The sequence below is a fragment of the Gossypium hirsutum genome, chromosome A08 (assembly GCF_007990345.1).
Source record: "Gossypium hirsutum isolate 1008001.06 chromosome A08, Gossypium_hirsutum_v2.1, whole genome shotgun sequence".
Lineage (NCBI taxonomy): Eukaryota > Viridiplantae > Streptophyta > Magnoliopsida > Malvales > Malvaceae > Gossypium > Gossypium hirsutum.
This window is the reverse complement of record NC_053431.1, coordinates 52262394-52268797: the sequence shown is the minus strand read 5'-3', so window position 1 is coordinate 52268797 and position 6404 is coordinate 52262394. Positions and strand designations below refer to the sequence as shown.

The 6404-nt window shown below is 32.4% G+C and overlaps 1 long non-coding RNA gene across 1 annotated transcript; it reads right to left on the bottom strand.

Annotated features, from left to right (window-relative positions):
- Positions 1 to 1026: 1026 nt before the first annotated feature.
- LOC107953194 (uncharacterized) lies at positions 1027 to 4015 on the bottom strand. The gene is made up of 3 exons (XR_001699117.2): positions 3955 to 4015; positions 1647 to 1738; positions 1027 to 1158 (listed from the first exon to the last, which is right to left on the bottom strand). It is a non-coding gene; the product is annotated as an uncharacterized lncRNA (long non-coding RNA).
- Positions 4016 to 6404: the final 2389 nt, after the last annotated feature.

The window sequence follows — 6404 nt, the reverse complement described above, 5'->3', positions numbered from 1 at the left end:
GGAAAGAACATTCGGCTAGGCTTGGGTAATGAAGAAATTACACTATTCCATTATACGAGCCTAGGGACTAAATCGTAAAAACATGAAAGGTTAGGGGCAAAATGCTCATTTGGACCGAGGGTGGAATGTAGACTCAAAAAGTACAATGTGAGGTGTTAATGATTTATTTTTATTGTTATATACCCCGAGGAACAAATTCCAGAGGTCGATTGTGGAAAATGAAAGGCTTTGGAATAACCAAAACACGATACCGAGACGAATACGAGGTAAGTTCGAATAACTTAAAGTAAACTCATAGTATGCTTAATTGCATGATTTATGAATGTATGGTAAGTGCATTTGATGATGGCATGAAAATATATGAAATATATCCTTAGTCATGACAGGATGATAAATGTCCCGGTTCAGGATGAAAAGGAAATCTGATGGATAAACCATGGCTTACATGACTTGAGATCCTACATGTGTTGTAGAAAAGATTTAGCCTGGACGAGTAATCCGTTGATCTCAAGTATAAAATGGATCTAGCCCGAACAAGTGTGTAACACCCCTTACCCATGTCTGAGGCCAGGGCAGGATACGAGGCATTACCAGACTTAAACATACACAATCACATAATATCGGGCCATAAAATTTTATTCAAATAAAAAACATTCATACATATGTATAACGTCCCTTAAACGGGCTTACAAGGCCCTAAACACGCATCAAAGATGATTTGGGACAAAACAGGAAACTTTGAAAACCTTTGGGAAAACTTAGAAAATTTCATCATGAAGTAGGGTCACACGTTCGTGTGGACAAATGCTAGGCTATGTGTAACACCCCTATCCCGTAGCCGTCGCCGGAATAGGACGAGGCGTTACCAAAAATTAGGAATCGGATCAGAACAGTAAAATTTTGAGCCTTTTCTTAAATAAAAGATCATTTATATATATAACTAATAGATACAAACAAAGATCGAATTTAAAACTTATAAAAGTAAACTTCTATAAGATGCCATATTCGCATGGCTTATAGACAATAGTCAAAATATCATTCTACTTATAGTCTAACCTATACATGACATAAGCTAAGTCCAAAACACATGATAACCACAATAGTAGATAGTGTGACGAAGTGCTGACGATCCCCGTGCTAATAGTAAGAGTCAACGATCTACAAAAATAAACAGAGAAACATAACATTCAAAGTAAGCTTTCATAAGCTTAGTAAGTCTTAAGCAATTTAAACAGTTGAACTTAAAAACAAACCAAATGTTCGAAATCACATAACACTTTCTGAGTACAATACTATTTGGCCGATTATGCACAAACACATATCATTTTACTCTGTTTATACTCAAACTCATATAAACATAGTATTTACAAGCTTCCGGATTAACTTTAATTCTTTCAAATTTCACTAGTGTATCATTTCTTACCCACACTTACTTTCAACATTCATAGTTAAATGGCATATCGAAAACTATATTGTAACTTTGCATAATAACTGAATGCACACATATACAAATATACATATGAATTTACCACATCTTTTCATATGCTTCTCATTACACATTCTTTATTCTCGTCAGATCAATCTCACATAAATAATATATATTCTCGTCAGATCAATCTCACATAAATAATATATATATCACATACCTGAATCACTTAATGTGTAATACGAGTTCAATTTATCATCTTAGCATAGGATCTCGTAGTCATATGCTTTATCGAATTCACTAGCATTTGGCCTGTGAGGTATAAAACCCGAACATAACACCAGGACAAAGCCTACGGGACTTTAAACCCGGATACAATCTCAGCACAATTTATTTTATATACTTTTTTACTAACTTTGGCCTCATCAAATATCTAATAATACCCACATTTGATAATTGGTCATTCGGCCACATTATATACACATAAACATATGTACATTTCACACTTGCCCATTTGGCCACACCACATACACAAGCACATATATAAGATAATACTTTTATCATTACTTGCTAATACATCATATACTTTGCTTTCATTTAAATAACCACTCAGCCATATTACATTTCTAAGTAACCATTCGGCCTCACTATACAAATAAGATAGCACACATTTTCATAAAGGCCCTTCAGATAACTTGCACACATTTAATATTAGCCATTTCGGCCTCACCACATATACATATCTTGTACATCAATTTCATCAAATCAAAACTACTTATATATCATTCCTAACATCAAAATTCAAAATTCACATATGGTTCTAATCAATATCTTATAAGCAACTCAAACAGTTTTATCAATATTTACAACATATTCTCAAGTTTACGACAAGCTGTCTTCCTGCGCAATGGTCACTAAATTATTTATAAATGGAGCTATGAAACTCTGAATTAAGTTCCATAAAATTTCCCTAAAATTATACTCATTTATCTTTCTTCCATAAAATTTTAAAAATTTTTTGTCGAGCCATTTAGTACAGTTTATTAGTTAAAGTATTCCATGTTTCAGGGTATGACTACTTTGACCCCTGTACACTACGAACCAAATTTCTCCCTGTACAGAATTCCAATGACCATACCGTTTGTTTCCCTTAAAAATAGACTTAATAAGGAATCCATTCATATAAGGTATGACTCTTAATAATTGTTTTACAATTTATGGTGAATTTATAAAATCAGAACAGGGGATCTCGAATTCATTCAGACCCTGTTTTACAAGAATTCAAATATTACACAATATAGAATTCTTTTTCTTCCCCTGTTTCTTTCATGTGAAAATAGACTCATTAAAATTTAATCCCATATTTTTTTTCTGCCTCTAACTCATTTTCCACTATTTTTAGTGTATTTTCAAAATTACACTACTGCAGTAACTCAAATCTGTCAAGGCTAAGTTACTCATTCATGATCATTGTTCACAAAATTAATACAACATCATTTCATCCATCATGGTAAGAACACATATTATGCATCATAGATCATCACATATCAAGGCATTCTCATAGGCTTAGTATACATACTTGCATAACTCGTAACATAACTCAATTGCATACTCACCAATGACTTACCTCATTGGGACCATCATCAACTCTTTCCCTGGATTACCCGTTGAACACTTGGAATACTAATTGGATACTCGGAAAAGCCTTTGCACATAAGTGCCTCAATTGTAGCTAAAGCTACCTCATATCTCATGACATTTCAATGCTCACTCTCGAGCTAGTCATCTAGACTCATAATTCCTAGTGACATGGCACTCGTATCCTATTCTATTCCAAATGTTCAAATGGGATTTTTCCTTTGTCTTATCATATTTCTATTAATCACATACACATTAATATTTGTACAATTCATGTAATGATAACATTTAAATACATGTATAACATGGTATTGTTTACATACAAACTTACTTCAATACCACAAAGGTAAAAAAAAAAGACGTAATTATCCCTTAATCGATTTCTTTCCGTTCTAGGTCCAAATCCCGATTTTCATCATCTAAAACATCACATTCAACTTATTAAAACAATGTACTGATCAAATTAGTCCATTGACACACTTGGGCTATTTTTATAATTTTGCCCCTATATTTTACCAAAATTACCAAATTACCCCTAGGCTCGTAAAATAATTTTTATCACATTTCTTTACTCCTTGAGTCTAGATGAACCATTTTCATAACTATAGCAACTTATAATTTCAACTATTTCACACATTTACAACTCATTTTACAACTTAGCAATCTAGCCCCTTTTAAGGTGTTTTCATGCAATTTCTTTCACAAAAGTTGTTTATTAGACAACTAGAACTCATAATCTTCCATAAAAACACAACAAACAACACATTTACTCTCATGGCAAAACCCTAGACTCTTCATCATTTTGCACAATAGTCCCCTCTTATGAAAGCTCATGCTTTAGGGGTTACAAAAATGTAAAAATCTTCAAGAAAGACATTAAAATCACTTACTTGCTAAGCCTCAAAGTTGCTGAAAATATGAAGCTTTCAAAACCCATTTCTTGGCTGGAAAAATCGGTGGAGAGAAGATGAAAAAGGGATGATATCATCCTATTTTTATTTTATTACCTATTTGGTCAAAAGTCACTAATATCCCATAAATTTTGGCTTTTTTAAAATTTTTGTCTCCCCTTGGCCGGCCACACACTTAAAAAGGGTCCAATTTCCCTTTAAAGGCCTCCAATTTTAGTTCTCTAGTCTATTAACACCTTTAGGCACTAAAATACAACTTTTACCTTTTACGCGATTTAGTCTTTTTTCGAAATTGGACTAGAAATCGCTAAAATTAACTTACCAAAATTTACCTGCACTTATAAAATTATATTATAACACATAAAATAATACAAAAATAATTTTCTCTGGCCTCGGAATAGTGGTCCTGAAACCACTGTACCGACTAGGCCCAAAATCGGGCTGTTACACTATGTTCCAAGCCATTTTGCCACCCTCACAACACATGCACACTCACATATCTCAATAGCTTCCAACATGGCATAAATGAACACTTAATAATCGTAAACATAGCTTATGCATGACATTCTCATAACAACTTACGCATACACAAGGCATCATACTTTATCAAGATTAAACATAACAACTTTCATACCGAGATTATCATTAATACATTTTCACATTTCACACTTATGCTATAATCTATCCATATGCCAATTATGCCAAAATCAATCATCGAGTACTTAAGTCGTATGCACACAGTCATCCATATCAAACAACATGATCATACCATAAAACATTGGCAAATACACATGAATAATCATATGATCAGCATAAGCCATCATTCATGGCTATATATAAATTAGACTGTAACCATTATAGGCCAACACATTTGGCCACATTAGCATTGACATAATTACAAAGATAGAGCCCCTATACATGCCATAGACTTAAGTATTTGAATACTTATACCCCAAATGATAGCTTGATAATGTGATTGAATCTGCGGCGATCTCCAACCCGAGCTAGCTATATAAACCTATAAGAGATGAAAAGGGAGGGGGTAAGCTATAAAGTTTAGTAAGTTCATATGAAAATAATAAGAAATTTATTAATATTCTTTTTCCAAATTCTTACAACATGTTCTCAAGGTATCACAATTATAATTGCATATTATTCCACTATTTGTTCAAATTCCAGTCAAGCTGTCTACTCGAGTCAAAGTCATTAAATTATTTATTTTTGGAGCTGTGGAGCTCCAAATTAAGATCTATTAATTTTACCTGAAACTAGACAAACATCTCGTCTTACTATAAAATTTACAAAATTTTTGGTTTAGCTAATAAGTACAATTTATTCTTCAAAGTTACCTATTTTTTGCTGTCCAACAGTTCTAACCCCTCTTCACTAAAAATTAATTACATCCTCATACATAATTTGAATGATGTTCCCATTTGTTTATTTAGAAAATATACTCATCAAATATTCTAAGCATATAAACTATAACCCATAATTATTTTTTTTACAATTTTTAATGATTTTTCAAAATCAGAACAGGGGATTCCGAGATCATTCAGACCCTGTATCACGAAAATTCAAATATATCATAATCTGAAATTCTTTTATGTACACCGTTTCTTCTATGTAAAAATAGACTCAATAAGCTATAATTTCATATTTTATTCATCCTCTAACTCGATTTCCACAATATTTGGTGAAATTACAATGTTGGACTACAGTTATTGTCCAAAACAATTTTAGTACAAAAATGATGATAAATAAGCTCATCTCACCTTCACCAATCATTTCCACCATCATGGTATAAATACATATTTATACAACATAAGCATGGACCCATAATCAGAAGGTCATCACAAAATCATTCTCATAAACATGACTTGCTTATTTACTTCGTTACAAAGATGCATCATAACTCATGCACATACCTGTATCGATCCTTACCATTTTATACCTACACATAATGTCGTTGCATCTTCGATGTCTAGTACACTAAGTGCCATACTCAATATCTCAAACACAGTGCCATATACATAAATAGCCGAAGCTATCTCCAATCGCACACCAAGTGCCACATTTAGCTGAAGCTATTTCGAATTGCACACTAAGTGCCATTTTTTTTAGCCGATATGTTGTTAAACATAACAATAGTCACGTATATATAATTTATAAAATATCAAAGCATTAAAAGCATAAATTTAACAATGCTTATTACATACAAACTTACCTCGATCGTTAAAACGACGGAACGGATTAATTAGTTCGGTACTTTGTTTTCCCTTGTTCTAGATCCAATTCTCGATTATCTCAATCTATATAATATCAAAATTTACTTATTTAATCAACGTTTCATTCAATTTAACACAATTTACACATTTTGGCAAAATTACATTTTTTCCCCTACTATTTCACATTTTTGCAATTTAGTCCTT